This window comes from Palaemon carinicauda, chromosome 3, assembly GCF_036898095.1.
Source record: "Palaemon carinicauda isolate YSFRI2023 chromosome 3, ASM3689809v2, whole genome shotgun sequence".
Taxonomy (NCBI): Eukaryota; Metazoa; Arthropoda; class Malacostraca; order Decapoda; family Palaemonidae; genus Palaemon; species Palaemon carinicauda.
This window is the reverse complement of record NC_090727.1, coordinates 131,177,088-131,194,746: the sequence shown is the minus strand read 5'-3', so window position 1 is coordinate 131,194,746 and position 17,659 is coordinate 131,177,088.

The following is a 17,659-nucleotide window of genomic DNA, read 5'->3' as shown; positions in this document are numbered from 1 at the left end:
ATTATTATTACTATTATTATTATTATTATTATTATTATTATTATTATTATTATTATTATTATTATTATTATTATCACTTACTTACTTACTAGGCTACATCCCTAGTTGGAAAAGCAGGATGCTATAAGCCCACGGGTTCCAACAGGGAAAATAACCCAGTGAGGAAAGGAAACAGAAAAAAATAAAATATTTTAAGAACATTAACAACACTAAAATAAATATTTCATAAATAAACAAAAAAAAAAAAAAAAGGGTGGGGGAAGAGAAATAAGATAGAATAGTGTGCCCGAGAACTCTAACCCAAGACAGTGTAAGACCATGGTACAGAGGCTATGACACTACTCAAGATTTCTAAGTGTCCTTTTTCCAGAGGAGCTGCCTACCATAGCTTAAGAGTCACTTCTACCCTTACCAAGAGGAAAGTGGCCACTGAACAATTACAGTGCAGTAGAATTGGGTGAATAAGAATTGTTTGGTAATCTCAGTGCTGTTAGGTGTATGAGGTCAGAGTAGAATCTGTAAAGAATAGGCCAGGCTATTCGGTGTATGTGTAGGCAAAGGGGAAATGCACCGTAACCAGAGAGAAGGATCCATTGTAGTACTTTCTGGCCTGTCAAGGGATCCCATAACTCTCTAGTGGTAGTATTTTATAGAAATACGGTTTTTTAAATAAGATAATGAATTTAAGAAGGCGTTTGGTAATTGGTTCTTGAAAAAGGAGAAATTGAAGGATTTGAAAAATATTGGAAAATTATAAAGATTAACTTGGCGAAGGAATTTGATCGTTTGATAATTGGTTCTTGGAAAAGAGGGAGAAATAAGATATTTTTAGAAAATATTTCAAAATAGTAAAGATTAATTTGTAGAAATAAAGTTGTTTAGATAAGATAGTGAATTTGAGAAGGAATTTGATGATTGGTTCTTGGAAAAGAGGGAGAAATTAGAGATATATTAGAGAAATATTTCAAAATAGTAAAGATTAATTTGGAGATATTAACCTAATAGAAATAAAGTTTTTGAAATAAGATCATGAATTTGAGAAGGAATTTGTTAATTGGTTCTTCGAAAAGAGGGAGAAATAAGATATTTAAAAAAATTATTTCAAAATAGTAAAGATTAATTTGGAGATATTAGTCCTATAGAAGTAAAGTTCTTTAGATAAGATAGTGAATTTGAGAAGGAATTTTTTAATTGGTTCCTGGGAAAGAGGGAGAAGAAAAAGAATGTGAAAATTACTATAAAAATGGTAAAGATTAACAAAATGTTTTTAATTTTATGTGAATAAATTTATAAAAGTAAAATAATGAAATAGAGAAGGAAATTTGATAATTGGTTTTTGGAAAGATACTTGAAATGGGAAAGATTAACTAGGAGATATTAATTTTATAGAAGTAGGTCAAGATAGAATAATGAATTTAATGAATATTTTGAAAAAGAATGAGAAATAAAAGTAATAGGATGTAAAACATTTGAAAAAATACCAAAAGATTAACTTAAGAGAATTACGTCTAATAGAAATAGGTTTTTTTTATATATATTGAATTGTAAAGGCATATGATAAGTACTTGTAACAGGGGAAATTAAATTTTAAATAAATATATTTTTTTAAGATATTATAAAAGCAGTAACGTGCAAATTTAGGATGAAATTGTTTAAAGACAGAGAAAATATGCTATGTTAAAAGTAAAGCAATTTTTTTCCTAGATTAACTGTTTGAGATGAGAAAGTATCTTTATGAAAATATGTATGCAAAGTCTTGCTGGTAATAACTTTGTACTAGAAAATTTAATCTACTCAGAATATGAAAGGAAGATCAATTTCCAAGTAACCGTCGGACATGAAATTTAAATTAAGATTAATTTTTTTTAAAGATAATATAAATAGAATAACATGCTGATTTAGCTTAAAATCGTTTAATAACTGACAAAATAGATATGTGAGAAGCGAAGCAAATTTTTTTTTAGATTAAGCATATTCTTGCAAAAATAACTTTGTTCTAGAAATTTTAATCTACTTAGAATATGAGAAGAAGATCAATTTCTAAGTAACCGTCATTTTAAAAGTATTTTCGTTCTCTTGGTAAAGAGACTCTTTAGCTATGGTAGGCAGCTTTTCTAGGAGACTTCAAAATCAAACCATTGTTCTCTACTCGTGGTAAAGTTCTCTTATTTTTTGAAATTTTCAGTATATATATATATATATATATATATATATATATATATATATATATATATATATATATATGTGTGTGTGTGTGTGTGTGTGTAAATATATATATATATATATATATATATATATATATATATATATATATATATATATATATATATATGTAAATATATATATATATATATATATATATATATATATATATATATATATATATATATATATGTATATATGTAAATATATATATATATATATATATATATATATATATATATATATATATATATATATATGAAAGAGTTATTTTAATGTTAGTAAACTTCTCTTGTAGTTTATTCCCCGATTTCCTTTCTTCACTGGTCTACTTTCCCTGTTGGAACCCTTTGGCTTATACCATAGTGCTTTTCTAACTAGGGTTGTAGCTTAACAACTAATAATAATAATAATAATAATAATGATAATAATAATAATAATAATAATAATCATAATAAAAACATTAGTTTACGTCATATATGAAATCGCGGAGAATGTTGAAGAATATTCTTGCTTCATGGCACAACTGACTTAATTAAGATCCGCCCATATTTTAAGCATGATTACAACCTCGGGAATAACAGGCTAAATTACATTTCTGCAAAATTACATTGCTGCAAAATTACCTTTCTGCAAAATTACGTCTTCCAAAGATAATATGTTAAGGTAATAAAGCCAGAGACTGTCTCGTATACAGATTAAAATTTGTTGTAATGCCACAACGCTGCTTCAACACTATTGGTTTATATGAGTTTTTGGTGTTTGTGAGTTTACCAATACTTTTTTTTTTTCAAAATTAGTTATTAGACCAGTCGTGTTTATCTGTTTTGAAATTTAGGTCCTGGATAAACATAGCGGTGATTATTATTAGTTTTATCCGGACAAAGTTTTAAGCAATTAAACAAAGCTGTAACCATGTATACATTTGCGCAGACCCACACACACATACATACATACATGTATATATATATTATATGTATATATATACATATATATATATAGACATATATATATATATATATTATATGTATATATATACATATATATATATATATATATATATATATATATATATATATATATATATATATATATATAGACATTATACCACCATATACGCGCGTATATATATATATATATATATATATATATATATATATATATATATATATTCATATATATATAAATACAAACATATATATATGTATATATGTATATATATTCATATATATATAAATACATATATATATATATATATATATATATATATATATATATATATTCATATATATGAATGCATACATATATATATATATATATATATATATATATATATATATATATATATATATTTATATATATATATATATATATATATATATATATATATATATATATATATATATATATATATATATATATATATATAAATATATATATATATTCATATAATATATTCTGTACATATATAATGTATGTGTAACTGGTGGTCATAGGACGGGTCGAACCGCAAACCTAGGGAATGCGATCCCAATATTCTACTACCAAGCTATGGTTCGTAAATGATTGGAACGTTTAAGACTATATTTCCTTTTAAAGCGAGTCAAAATAAAATTAAGAGTATGTAGCATGATTCCTTAGAGTCAATTTCAATTAGAGTTTATATTGTTAGAGAATATTTTTTTATTTTAGTTTTACAATGTTAAGTATTTAACTTATACCTATTTGAAATATATTTAACTGCAGTCGTTCCTTAAACATGAAGTATTTGTTAATTTTTTTTTTTAATCTGCCCCGAACTTCAATGAAATAATTTCCAAAGGAGAGTTTTATCTCTAGTTTTCTATACTTTATATAGAGTTTGAAACGCCATCTATAGCTGAAGGTAGTTTAAGAGTTCTGTTAAGAATTAGAGCATATTATGACAAAAACAGTTAATTGAAGCTAGATATATTCTAGTTGGTGATATTTTATGAGTGTATGTATTTAGATTAGTTTCTTATGAAAGGGAAAGTTGATATAGAATAAAAATACTTACATAATGCAAGTAATTTTTAAAATTTATTTTTAGCATGGGATTATGGTGATAATTTTTATCAAAGTGAAACTCATTTTCTTAGTGCAAAAGACTTATAAGGGGAGAGTGTTTGCTTGTTTACAGTCTTATATCTTGGTAAGTCTCTCTTTCGTAGAGTCCATTATATGTTAAGAGTACTTTTCGTGATTTAAGTGTGGAGTCCTTTAGGTTAAGTACATTTTGCGCGAAGAGCTATTTAGGATTTAGGTTCATTGTTCTGTCGGACCTTTAAATTAGTTACATTTTGGGTGAAGGCCTATTTAGGATTTAGGCTCACAGTCCTGTAGGATGAGCCTTTAGATTATGTTATTTTGGGGTAAAAGCTTATATAGGATTTAGGTTCACTTTTCTGCCGAGTGAGATCTGTAGATTAAATACATTTTGGGCGAAGGCTTCCATAAGATTTAATCTCACAGTCCGGTAGAGCGAGACCTTTAGATTAAGTACATTTTGGGGGAAGGCCTATATAGGATTTATGATCACTGTTGTGTAGAATGGACCTTTAGCTTAAGAAAATTTTGGGCGAAGGCCTATTTATGATTTAGGCTATCAGCTCTCTAGAGTGAGTCCTTTATATTAAGTACATTTTGGGCGAAGGCCTATCTAGAATTTAGGCTCACAGTTCTCCAGGGTGAGACCGTTAGATCAAGTATATTTTAGGTGAAGGCCTATTTAGGCTGGAAGTCCTCTAGAGTGAGCGTCATTTCAATGTTAAACTGTGTAGCTCTTAAAAGAGAGTCCATTTTGGGGTTGAAGTAAGAGTCCTTCTGGTAGTGAAAATGCCTCTACAGAGTGGGAGTCCTTCTAGGGAAAGAGTCCTTTCAGCGTAGACATTCGTTGTGATTCAGCATTCACATCCAGAAGAATCCTGAAGGCACTGCCGCCGAGTTTTCGAGGGAGGAAGTTTTAGAGGAAGTTTGCATAAATTTCCAACTGAGAGAAGTTTAACTGCAATTCTCAAATTTTCACCTTTTCGGTTCGCGGGTTTTCTCTTTCTCTTAGGTTTGAACTTCTTCTTCTTCTTCTTCTTCTTCTTCTTCTTCTTCTTCTTCTTCTTTTTGTTATTTACTTTTCGTTCGGCTATGTTTTGTTTCTCTCTTTGGATGTTTGAATGTCTCTTACTTTATTCTTTTTAATTAAGTCGTATGTTTTTTCTCTTTTATTACCTCCGCCAACGAATTTGGGAGGAGGTTATGTTTTCACCCTTGTCTGTTTGTTTGTTTGTTTGTGAACAACTTCCTTGCCACAATTATTCTCATAAAGTAGTGATACTTTTAGGCATTAATGGTTATGTTGAGACGTGGAAGTGATTTAATTTTGAAAGTCCTAGGTCAAAGGTCAAGGTCAAGGTCGACCGAAAATACGCCTACGGTCTAAATTGATGCTGGGAAAGGCAAGTTAGTTTTGAGAAATAAGCTGCCGTGGTGGAGGTCTGCACTCAGAGTGTTTTCTATTATCTTTGCGTTAGAGGGATATTCGGTGTATGTGATCTGTTTCGCCTCTCGAATTAAATTTCTGTTTCTTTCTCCTTTTTTTAACATTCATTAGACTTCTATCGTCTACTCTTCATTGCTTCTGAATGTTCTGGATCACATTAATTTCTCCTTTTCTTTATTCATTACATTTTTGTTTTCATCTATCCGTTATAAGCTTTTACTTTGCCTTCGATAAATCTTCCATCTCTCTCTCTCTCTCTCTCTCTCTCTCTCTCTCTCTCTCTCTCTCTCTCTCTCTACCAATTTGTAATTTTTTACACATTTTCATTTTCTGCTTAGCTTGCTATTGTAATATTCTTATAGCTTTTAACCGTCGATGATTTTTCTTAGTTATAGAAGATTACGTTTTAGAAACAAATTTATCACTATCTATCTTGATATTTACCTTAACAATTAATCCCTGTTGTCATATTGATTCAGTTATATGAGATTCGTCAAAATATTTTCTTTCGCAAAGGCTAAATTTTAGAATGTTATTTTGCTTCTTATGTCCTACTGTGCATAGCTAATGAAGAACCATTTAAGACCTCATGTTAGATATTTTTAAAGTGATATTGATAGTGTGCGAGGTGGCTGTTAGGTACTAACAGAGAGGCGAGATGAATGCAAGTGAACTTTATTAAAAAAGACAACAGGCTTATATACAGATAGTTGAGAGTAAGAATGACACAAACACCAAACAGTAAAAACATGTGATGGTAAGCTTAAACAGGTTTTTATTATCAGTGCGGGGAAGAGCAAAAGATAAAAAAAGCAATAACGTTAAAGTCTACGAGCGTGTATGAAACGGTACAACATGAAGAAAAACAAGATGATATAAAGAATGTGTAGATATAAAATCCCATAGATGTTTGTATTCCATCCCTCTGCTAATAGTTTATACAACAATTTTGAATATTGTCGTTTGTGACATATGCGTCTGGTTGTTATTATAACGAAAGGTTTTTTTATGGATATATCATAGGGAAATAGCTAGACGTGTATATTGTACCGTACGCGTTTCATACACGCTCATACGATGTAATGCTTTTGTCTTTTTTTTTAATCTCTCACTCTCTCCTACACTGATAATAGACCAACCTCTTTAAACTTGACCTCGCATATTTTAGTTTATTTGAATTTTTGTGGCATTCTTGCTCGCAAGTGCTTGCACATAACCTCTTTTTTTTTTTTTTTTTTTTTTTTTTTTTTTTTTTTTTTTTTTTTTTTTTTTTTTTTTTTTTGAATAAACGTTGCTTGCATTCACCTCACCTCTCTGTTAGAACGTAACAGTTACGTTGCCACAATTTAGTCTCATGAATCATTATTCTTCATTTTCATTAGTTTTCAGTAACCTAAAAGCATTGAAAAGGTAAGGTGCCTTATCAGGCCAGCGTTATCTAAAACCAACTAACCGGTTGGAATTTTAACTTTTTGTTTTTTCTTTAAGCTTAGCAGTTGAATAAGTTCATACTGGAATTCGAAAGATTATAGTACCATTATTAATTTATTACTTTCATTTCTCCAGGAAAACTTTCAAATGAATAAGTTCCTTGATACTTTGATCATTTCCACAGCATTTCATAATATATCCCTTTGATTCACCACATCTGGTGGTACTTTATGTTCATGTCAGAATCTAACGTATTTTTCAAACCTTTACAAAAAGTTTAACGTTCATGTAATCTTTCTCATGTATTCATTTGAAGTTAAAAGAATTTTATGTTAGAATTTAAAGTATTTATTAGATTTTTATAAGAAACTATACCCTTCATATAATCTTTCTCATAAATTCATTTGAAGTTGAAAGAATTTTATGCTAGAATTTAAAGTATTTATTAGACTTTTATAAGAAACTATACCCTTCATATAATCTTTCTCATAAATTCATTTGAAGTTGAAAGAATTTTATGCTAGAATTTAAAGTATTTTTTAGACTTTTATAAGAATCTATACCCTTCATATAACCCTTCATATAATCTTTCTTATATATTCCTTTTAAGACAATGAAACTAGATATCAGAATTTATAGTATTTTTCAAAATTTTATAAAAATTGTAACCTTCATATTACCTTTCTCATGTACTCCTTTTAAATCAAGGGAATATGATGTCAGAATTTAAAGTATTTTTCAAAATTTCATAAAAACTATAAACTCCGTTTCGTCTTTCTCATATATTCCTTTGAAATCAAGAGAAATTGATTTCAGAACTTGAAGTATTTTTCAAACCTTTATAAAAAACCATAGCCTTCATTTCATCTTTCTCATATATTCCTTTGAAATCAAAAGAATTATATGTAGAAATTGAAAGACACACTCGTAATGAAAAGTGTTAGCTTGAGATATTCATATTACACATCTGTTACCACCATCATACGTTGAATGAAATGCAATTGGAAATTTAAATTATTTATCAGTACCAAATAAAAAATAATCTTATTTTTGAGCGTAAGGCTGAATAATAATAGATAGACAAATAATTATTCATTCCTTGCGTTCCATTTGAGTTGAATAAACTCGCTGTCAGCGTAAGGTATTTTTCACCTGTACAGTATCTATAATAAATCTCATTATTCATTCCTTACGTTTTTTTTAGATGAATAACCTCGCTGTCAGCGTAAGGTATTTTTCACCTGTATTTATAGTAAATCTTATTATTCATTCCTTGCGTTCTATTTGAGTTGAATAAACTCTCTGTCAGCGTAAGGTATTTTTCACCTGTACAGTATCTATAATAAATCTCATTATTCATTCCTTACGTTTTTTTTAGATGAATAACCTCGCTGTCAGCGTAAGGTATTTTTCACCTGTATTTATAGTAAATCTTATTATTCATTCCTTGCGTTCTATTTGAGTTGAATAAACTCTCTGTCAGCGTAAGGTATTTTTCACCTGTACAGTATCTATAATAAATCTCATTATTCATTCCTTACGTTTTTTTTAGATGAATAACCTCGCTGTCAGCGTAAGGTATTTTTCACCTGTATTTATAGTAAATCTTATTATTCATTCCTTGCGTTCTATTTGAGTTGAATAAACTCTCTGTCAGCGTAAGGTATTTTTCACCTGTATCTATAGTAAATCTTATTCATTCCTTGCATTCCATTTGAGTTGAATAACCTCGCTGTCAGCGTAAGGTATTTTTTCACCTGTATTTATAGTAAATCTTATTATTCATTCCTTACGTTCCACTTCAGTTGAATAAACTCGCTGTCAGCTAATGTATTTTTCACCTACCTCCAGAAACTATCGCCTTCCTGAGATTAATCTCATCGGCGCCATATGTTCCTGGGCTGTTGGCATTCTTCGACGAGGCTTGAATGGGATAATTCCAGCCCGGGAGCATTAATCTCAAGAGCCCGAGTTAGGGTTCTGAATAGACAGGCCCCCCTGAAGTAAATCATTTGTAAACGTATTTGGAGAAATGACACTCTTCGGAGAAAAGAGACCCTCGACGGAATTAAAGGGCGCTTGCCCTCGATGAGGTCCAGGGACGGGAAGCTTTGCCCCTCTTTTATTACTGGTGGTTCAGGAGTGTGTCTCTTGTTACCCCTTGCTACTACTTCCTCTGTGGAGATTTAGGGGCGTCCTTCCTACTCCTTACTCTTCTGTGAAGGTTTAAGGGCGTACTTCATACTACCTCTTCCTCCGTAGAGGTTTAGGGTCGTTTCATACTATTTCCTCCTCTGTTGAGGTTTAGGGGCGTGCTTCCTACTCCCTACTCTTCTGTGAAGGTTTAAGGGCGTGCTTCATACTACCTCTTCCTCTGTTGAGGTTTAGGGGCGTGCTTCCTACTCCCTACTCTTCTGTGTAGGTTTAAGGGCGTGCTTCATACTACCTCTTCCTCTGTTGAGGTTTAGGGGCGTGCTTCCTACTCCCTACTCTTCTGTGAAGGTTTAAGGGCGTGCTTCATACTACCTCTTCCTCTGTTGAGGTTTAGGGGCGTGCTTCCTACTCCCTACTCTTCTGTGAAGGTTTAAGGGCGTGCTTCATACTACTACTCTTCTGTGAAGGTTTAAGGGCGTGCTTCATACTACCTCTTCCTCTGTTGAGGTTTAGGGTTGTGCTTCCTACTCCCTACTCTTCTGTGAAGGTTTAAGGGCGTGCTTCATACTACTTCTTCTTCCGTTGAGGTTTAGGGGCGGGCTTCCTACTCCCTACTCCTCTGTTGAGGTTTAGGGTCGTGTTTCATACTATCTCCTCCTCTGAGGAGGTTTAGACGCGTACTTCTTACTATCTCTTCCTCTGTGGAGGTTCAGACGCGTGCTTCTTACTATCTCTTCCTCTGTGAAGGTTCAGACGCGTACTTCTTACTATCTCTTCCTCTGTGGAGGTTCAGACGCGTGCTTCTTACTATCTCTTCCTCTGTGGAGGTTCAGACGCGTGCTTCTTACTATCTCTTCCCCTGTGGAGGTTCAGACGCGTGCTTCTTACTATCTCTTCCTCTGTGGAGGTTCAGACGCGTGCTTCTTACTATCTCTTCCTCTGTGGAGGTTCAGACGCGTGCTTCTTACTATCTCTTCCTCTGTGGAGGTTCAGACGCGTGCTTCTTACTATCTCTTCCCCTGTGGAGGTTCAGACGCGTGCTTCTTACTATCTCTTCCCCTGTGGAGGTTCAGACGCGTGCTTCTTACTATCTCTTCCTCTGTGGAGGTTCAGACGCGTGCTTCTTACTATCTCTTCCTCTGTGGAGGTTCAGACGCGTGCTTCTTACTATCTCTTCCCCTGTGGAGGTTCAGACGCGTGCTTCTTACTATCTCTTCCTCTGTGGAGGTTCAGACGCGTGCTTCTTACTATCTCTTCCCCTGTGGAGGTTCAGACGCGTGCTTCTTACTATCTCTTCCTCTGTGGAGGTTCAGACGCGTGCTTCTTACTATCTCTTCCTCTGTGGAGGTTCAGACGCGTGCTTCTTACTATCTCTTCCTCTGTGGAGGTTCAGACGCGTGCTTCTTACTATCTCTTCCCCTGTGGAGGTTCAGACGCGTGCTTCTTACTATCTCTTCCTCTGTGGAGGTTCAGACGCGTGCTTCTTACTATCTCTTCCCCTGTGGAGGTTCAGACGCGTGCTTCTTACTATCTCTTCCTCTGTGGAGGTTCAGACGCGTGCTTCTTACTATCTCTTCCCCTGTGGAGGTTCAGACGCGTGCTTCTTACTATCTCTTCCTCTGTGAAGGTTCAGACGCGTACTTCTTACTATCTCTTCCTCTGTGGAGGTTCAGACGCGTGCTTCTTACTATCTCTTCCTCTGTGGAGGTTCAGACGCGTGCTTCTTACTATCTCTTCCTCTGTGGAGGTTCAGACGCGTGCTTCTTACTATCTCTTCCTCTGTGGAGGTTCAGACGCGTGCTTCTTACTATCTCTTCCCCTGTGGAGGTTCAGACGCGTGCTTCTTACTATCTCTTCCTCTGTGGAGGTTCAGACGCGTGCTTCTTACTATATCTTCCTCTGTGGAGGTTTAGGGGCGTGCTTCTTACTATATCTTCCTCTCTGGAGGTTTGAAGGCGTGGTTACCACTCCCTCCTACTCTGTGGAGGTTTAGGGGCGTGCTTCCTATTACCTTTTCGTCCGTAGAGGTTAAGGGGCGTGCTTCCCACTCCCCACTCTTTTGTGCATGTTTATAGGCGTGCTTTGTACTACTTCCTCCTCCGTAGAGGTCTTAGGGGCAGGCTCTCTGCTCCCACCCTTTGATGAATCTAATTAAGAATTTTCAAGGGTACGTCATTTCGTTTTAAGTGTTCTTCCCTTTATGTTCCAGGAGATTATGCATTGGTAAAACCCCACAGAGACAATGTATTGTAACTATATCATATTTTACTTAATACCTAATGCCTTTTAGATTAATTTCTGGAAGTTATTTGTTTTAGATGTTTTACTTCTGTATATCCCAGTAACAGCAGTTTTTGAAAATGTTTGTTCTAATTTATGAAAACAAAATTCTGCTAGTATTACTGGAAGGATGTTTAGGAGAAATATTGTGTAATTATTTTTCAATTCGAATGAATATCACGTAATTTTTACCATTAAATACTCCGAAGACTTTTTTTTTTTAATCCGTACTTGCGAATGATTTATTACTTTTGTGCAAATTTATAGAGAATATTTCTTACTGGTTTATTCCTCGTATTAACAGTAAATATCCCTGAAAAGTATTGACAATGTGGATTTGTTTAAGTGGAAAGTGTCTTGGAAATATATCTTTATAGTTTAGAGAAAATATTCTGCATGTTTTTGCACATATTGCTATATAAAAGCGCTTTGCATAAACATTTTTAAAACTGACCGAAAATATACCCGACAAATTCATCCTTTCTGAATAGTTCGTAGAAAATCATTCAGGCATTTTATTCCTAAAACTTATTTGAAATATCCTTATTGCTTTGAAATATAACAAAATCATCATCGTCATCTCGTACGCCCACTGACGCAAACGGCCTCGGTTAGATTTCGCCAGTCAATCTATCTTGAGCTTTTAAATCAATACTTCTCCATTCATCATCTACTTCGCGCTTCATAGTCCTCAGCCATGTAGGCTTGGGTCTTCCAACTCTTTCTAGTCCCTTGTGGAGCCCAGCTTAACGTTTTGGTGAACTAATCTTGTAAATTTATCCTATTGGTTTCTTCATTGAATTTGTTGGAAAAACCAACTTTGAAAATTCAGGTTTAAGTTTCCTACTGAGTTTAGTTTCTCTCATTCCCTCCTTCCTAGCTCCATTCAGTCCTTCCTGCTTCGAACACTTCCTTTCGATTTCTTTTCCTTCACTTAAACAGCCAATTAGACTCACCACTCGGACGTGCTGCCAATAAAGGACCTTGTTTTTTTCAGTGAACTTTGTTTCGTACTTAGCAAAAGAGGATGTGATCAGGAATGAATCATTTGCTGGAGAAGGTTTATTATAATGTGTTTTGCAATATAAAATGATCAAAATTCAAGTCTTAAAATTATTTTTTCCCCTTTTGGTTTGGGGTTTAATGTTAAACTAGATCAAATTAAATTTTATTTTGTATATGTGTCCATAATATCGAGTTGATTAATGATGTTAAAACGAAAGTAGTATATATATATATATATATATATGTATGTATATATATATTTGTATGTATATATATATATACATATATATACTGTATATATATATATATATATATATATATATATTTACATATATATATGCCCCTCCCATTAGATCTTTGCCCCTCCCATCGGCTTCTACGTCAAAAAAAAGAAAAAAAATTGTAATATATAACTTTTCAATAGCTGTTCTTGCAAAAATTTTCGCACTTTCCTGTTACAAATGAACATTCGAATAACGCTTTCCCCTTTAAATACGCCATTAAGAGTTCGGGAAGCAGTTTATGAGAACTAGCAGAACGAACACCTTAATGCCATTGTTTCCTCCTCTCTCTCTCTCTCTCTCTCTCTCTCTCTCGGGTAACATGTATTCACATGATAGTCTTCCACATTAGTAATCTCTCTCTCTCTCTCCCTCTCTCTCCTCTCTCTCTCTCTCTCTCTCTTTGGTAACATGAATTCACATGGTAGTCTTCTACATTAGGAAGCATATCTCTCTCTCTCTCTCTCTCTCTCTCTCTCCTCAGGTAACATGAATTCACATGATAGTCTTCCACATTAGTAACCGTTCTCCTCTCTCTCTCTCTCCTCTCTCTCTCTCCTCTCTCTCTCGGGTAACATGAATTCACATGGTAGTCTTTTACATTAGGAAGCATATCTCTCTCTCTCTCTCTCTCTCTCTCTCAGGTAACATGAATTCACATGATAGTCTTCCACATTAGTAACCACTCTCTCTCTCTCTCTCTCTCTCTCTCTCTCTCTCTCTGGTAACATGAATTCACATGGTAGTCTTTTACATTAGGAAGCATATCTCTCACTCTCTCTCTCTCTCTCTCTCTCTCTCTCAGGTAACATGAATTCACATGATAGTCTTCCACATTAGTAACCGCTCTCTCTCTCTCTCTCTGGTAACATGAATTCACATGGTAGTATTCCACATTAGTAATTATCTCTCTCTCTATCTCTCTCTCCCTCTCTCTCTCTCTCTCATGGTAACATGAAGTCACAGGGTGTCTTCCACATTAGTAATCATCCTTCTCTCTCTCTCTCTCTCCATCTCTCTCTCTCTCTCTCTCTCTCTCATGGTAACAGGAATTCACATGGTGTCTTCCACATTAGTAATCATCTCTCTCTCTCTCTCTCTCTCTCTCTCTCTCTCTCGTAGGGAACTGAAATTGGGTCTCGTTTTCATGAAAAGGTAACGGGAGGAATTGAGGTTTTTTGATTGATAGAATAATGATTAATAGGACTTGATGGCTTCGATGAAATGGGGATTGAAAATTGGGCGAAATTCTAGAATAAAAATATTAAAAAAAGGATTATTTCATAGAATTTGTTAGTCATTTTCTTTTGGTCTTTTGCTATTCATACCTATATTTAGACTTATAATCGTATTTATTTCACTAACACGGCTAACACCTTCCTTTGATTACGCTGAATAGCGTTTTCCACATCTCAAGTACAGTAATGGAAATTTTCTTTATTGCACTTTTTTGTTATAATTACAAGTCAGACTTTTATTTGATGATATCTCTCCAATATAAGAAAAGCAAGTATGCATATATATATATATATATATATATATATACTACCACTAGAGAGTTATGGGGTCTTTTGACTGGCCAGATAGTACTACATTGGATCCTTCTCTCTGGTTATGGTTCATTTTCCTTTTGCCTATACACTCACACACCGAATAGTCTGGCCTATTCTTTACATATTCTTCTCTGTCCTCATGCACCTGACAACACTGAGATTACCAAACAAGTCTTCTTACTGCACTGCAATTGTTCAGTGGCCACCTTCCTCTTTGTAAGGGTAGAAGAGACTGTTTAGCTATGGTAAGCAGCTCTTCTAGGAGACGGACACTCCAAATTCAAACCATTGTTCTCTAATTTTGGGTAGTGCCATAGCCTCTGTACCATGGTCTTCCACTGTCATGGGCTAGAGTTCTCTTGCTTGAGGGTACACTCGGGCACACTGTTCTATCTTATATCTTATTTCTCTTCCTCTTGTTTTGTTAAAGTTTTTAATGTTTATAAAGTGATATTTATTTTAATGTTGTTGCTCTTCTTAAAACATTTTATTTTTCCTTGTTCCCTTACCTCACTGAGCTATTTTCCCTGTTGGAGCCCCTGGGCTTATAGCATCCTGCTTTTCCAACTAGGGTTGTAGCTTAGCAAGTAATAATAATAATAATAATAATAATAATAATAATAATAATAATAATAATGATAATATATATATATACATATATATATATATATATATATATGTGTGTGTGTGTGTGTGTGTGTATAATATTCTTCTTTCCGTTCATGCTCAGAGACATTACCAGACGTATAACTACTAAGTCTAACAGTCCCTCTGGTAGTGAGAGGAGGTGAGAAGGGTTGAAATCTGTCCTACTTTCCGGTCACGCTCAGAGGCATTGCCAGACGTATAACAACTCTGTCTTTACCCATCCCTCTGATAGTGGGAGGGAATTCAAGGGTTGAATCTATGTGTGTTTGCGTGTGCATGTCTATCTAAATATTTATCCATCAGTTTTGATGAGTCGCGTACACTAGTATGGAATAATGGCTTTGTGCTATTCTGCCATCCCATTTTTAATCCTGAGGTAGATGTGGCTGGTATCATTTATGCTTTTGCAACTCAGCTCAAATAGATTGGAGAAAATTTGGATTGGAAATTACGCAGTGGAATTGATATTGTAAATGTAATCCTAAATATTACTTTCCCGTTAAGAAACCATTAGGTGATTTCATTTTAATCGACACTGTACCTCTGTAATGGCTCCCCCAATTGCTTGTGTATATTGATTTATTACCACCACTAACGAGGTTTGAATATTGTTCACTAGAGGAAATTTCACGAATATTTTACCTAACGGTGGGCCTCTTGGCAGACAACAATCTGGTTTTTATTCACAAGAGTACTCAGTTGTTCATCTTCTGATTAATTGCACTTTTTATTCTTAATATTTTCTCCTCCAATTGGCATACCAACTATTTCTCCTATATCCTTTTTTTTCATTCATAGATTTTACATTTCCTTGGACTTTTCTATATCATTAAATGATTTCTTTTCAAAAAACCGTATTTAAGTCACCTCATCCAAGTAATGGCTCAGTTGATTGTCATCAAAAAATTGTTCTATAATGGAAAATAGCTCGAGAAGTTGATACTTTCGAACACTTATATTTACTTTTATAGGCGGTAATATCTTAGCAATCCATGCTTTGCCAACGGTTATATAAGCAGATGAGCAACTTGAAGTAATGAGAACTTCTGGTGTGGAGAAAATGGCCCCCTAAATGACGATGAAGTCACTGGGAGCAGGGTGACGGATTTTGGTTTAAGGCGATAGAAAAGATGTCTTTTCAGCTTCTACTCCTGATGCCTTGACTGATGATCTTACTGGAATTAGTATGGACCGGCAGGGGTCACTTGCCTTAGTTAGATAAGCACTGCGCATCACAAGGAACTGGCTATCCTTTGATGCATTTAGCCAATGAATCCTCTTGAGGCCATTTGCGTCAATAGGCGTAGGAGGAGATGATGATGAGATTAGATCATAGGGGTGACTTGCAATTTGGGGGTCCGGAGTTCTTGCGAAGGCAGCGTTGATTAACATCGCTTATAAATACAACCTTTCTATCCAAATCAGTTAATGACTGTACTGTAATTTTTCAGTGGCTACTTTCCTCTTGGTACCGGTAGAAGAGACTCTTTAGCTATGGTAAGCAGCTCTTCTAGGAGAAGGACACTCCAAAATCAAACCATTGTTCTCTAGTCTTGGGTAGTGCCATAGGCTCTTTACCATGGTTTTTCACTCTCTTGGGTTAGAGTTCTCTTGCTTGAGGGTACACTTGGGCACGCTAATCTATCTTATTTCTCTTCCTCTTGTTTTGTTAAAGTTTTTATAGTTTATATAGGTGATATTTAATGTAATGTCACTCTTCTTGAAATATGTTATTTTTCCTTAAGTTTCCCTTTCCTCACTGGGCTATTTTCCCTGTTAGAGCCCCTGGGCTTATAGCATCATGCTTTTCCAAAATAGGGTTGTAGCCTAGCAAGTAATAATAATAATAATAATATAATAATAATATAATAGGTGTATCCGCTGAGTCATCAAATTCATTGCTTGATCCTCTCTGGTCCGATCTTGGTTAGGGAAGCGATTTGGGTGTTTATCATATTATTATGTTTGATTTTTAGGTCGTTGTTCAAAAAGCCCATTGACCTATCCTTTCCAGCTGCCACTTATGAGTGACCTTTAAACATATGGAATCGCAGATTAAAAAAAACGACTTCACTTGCCTTTAAATTTTCATAAAATAACTTAAAATTCTTTATGTAACCCGGTAAAAACGAACAACAAATTCTACACAAAAAAACAGCAATTTCCTTCCCAAATGTAACAGATGAATCGCAGTCTCTCGATGTATTATAGTGGAGAGAGTATTTCTTTATAAATTTTAGCTCGGCAAACAGGTTATTTAAGACAACTATTTTAATAGATTCCTTCAAAAGATAAGGAATAAACCGGTAGTTTCTTTAGGATGAAAATTTTAGCAAAGTATCAACAAATAGGATCCCAGCAGAAGGTAGAAGTACAGTGGATGTTAAACAAAGTAACTTTACATTTATTTAGAACAAAATGCCGTTTACCTTATTCAACATTTGGGTAAGGTCGAAGATAATATGAAAGACCATATTGTCAAAAAAAAAAAAAAAAAAAAAAAAAAAAAACGGAACAGCGTAAAAATTATTAAACAATCCTATTATTATTATTATTATTATTATTATTATTATTATTATTATTATTATTAT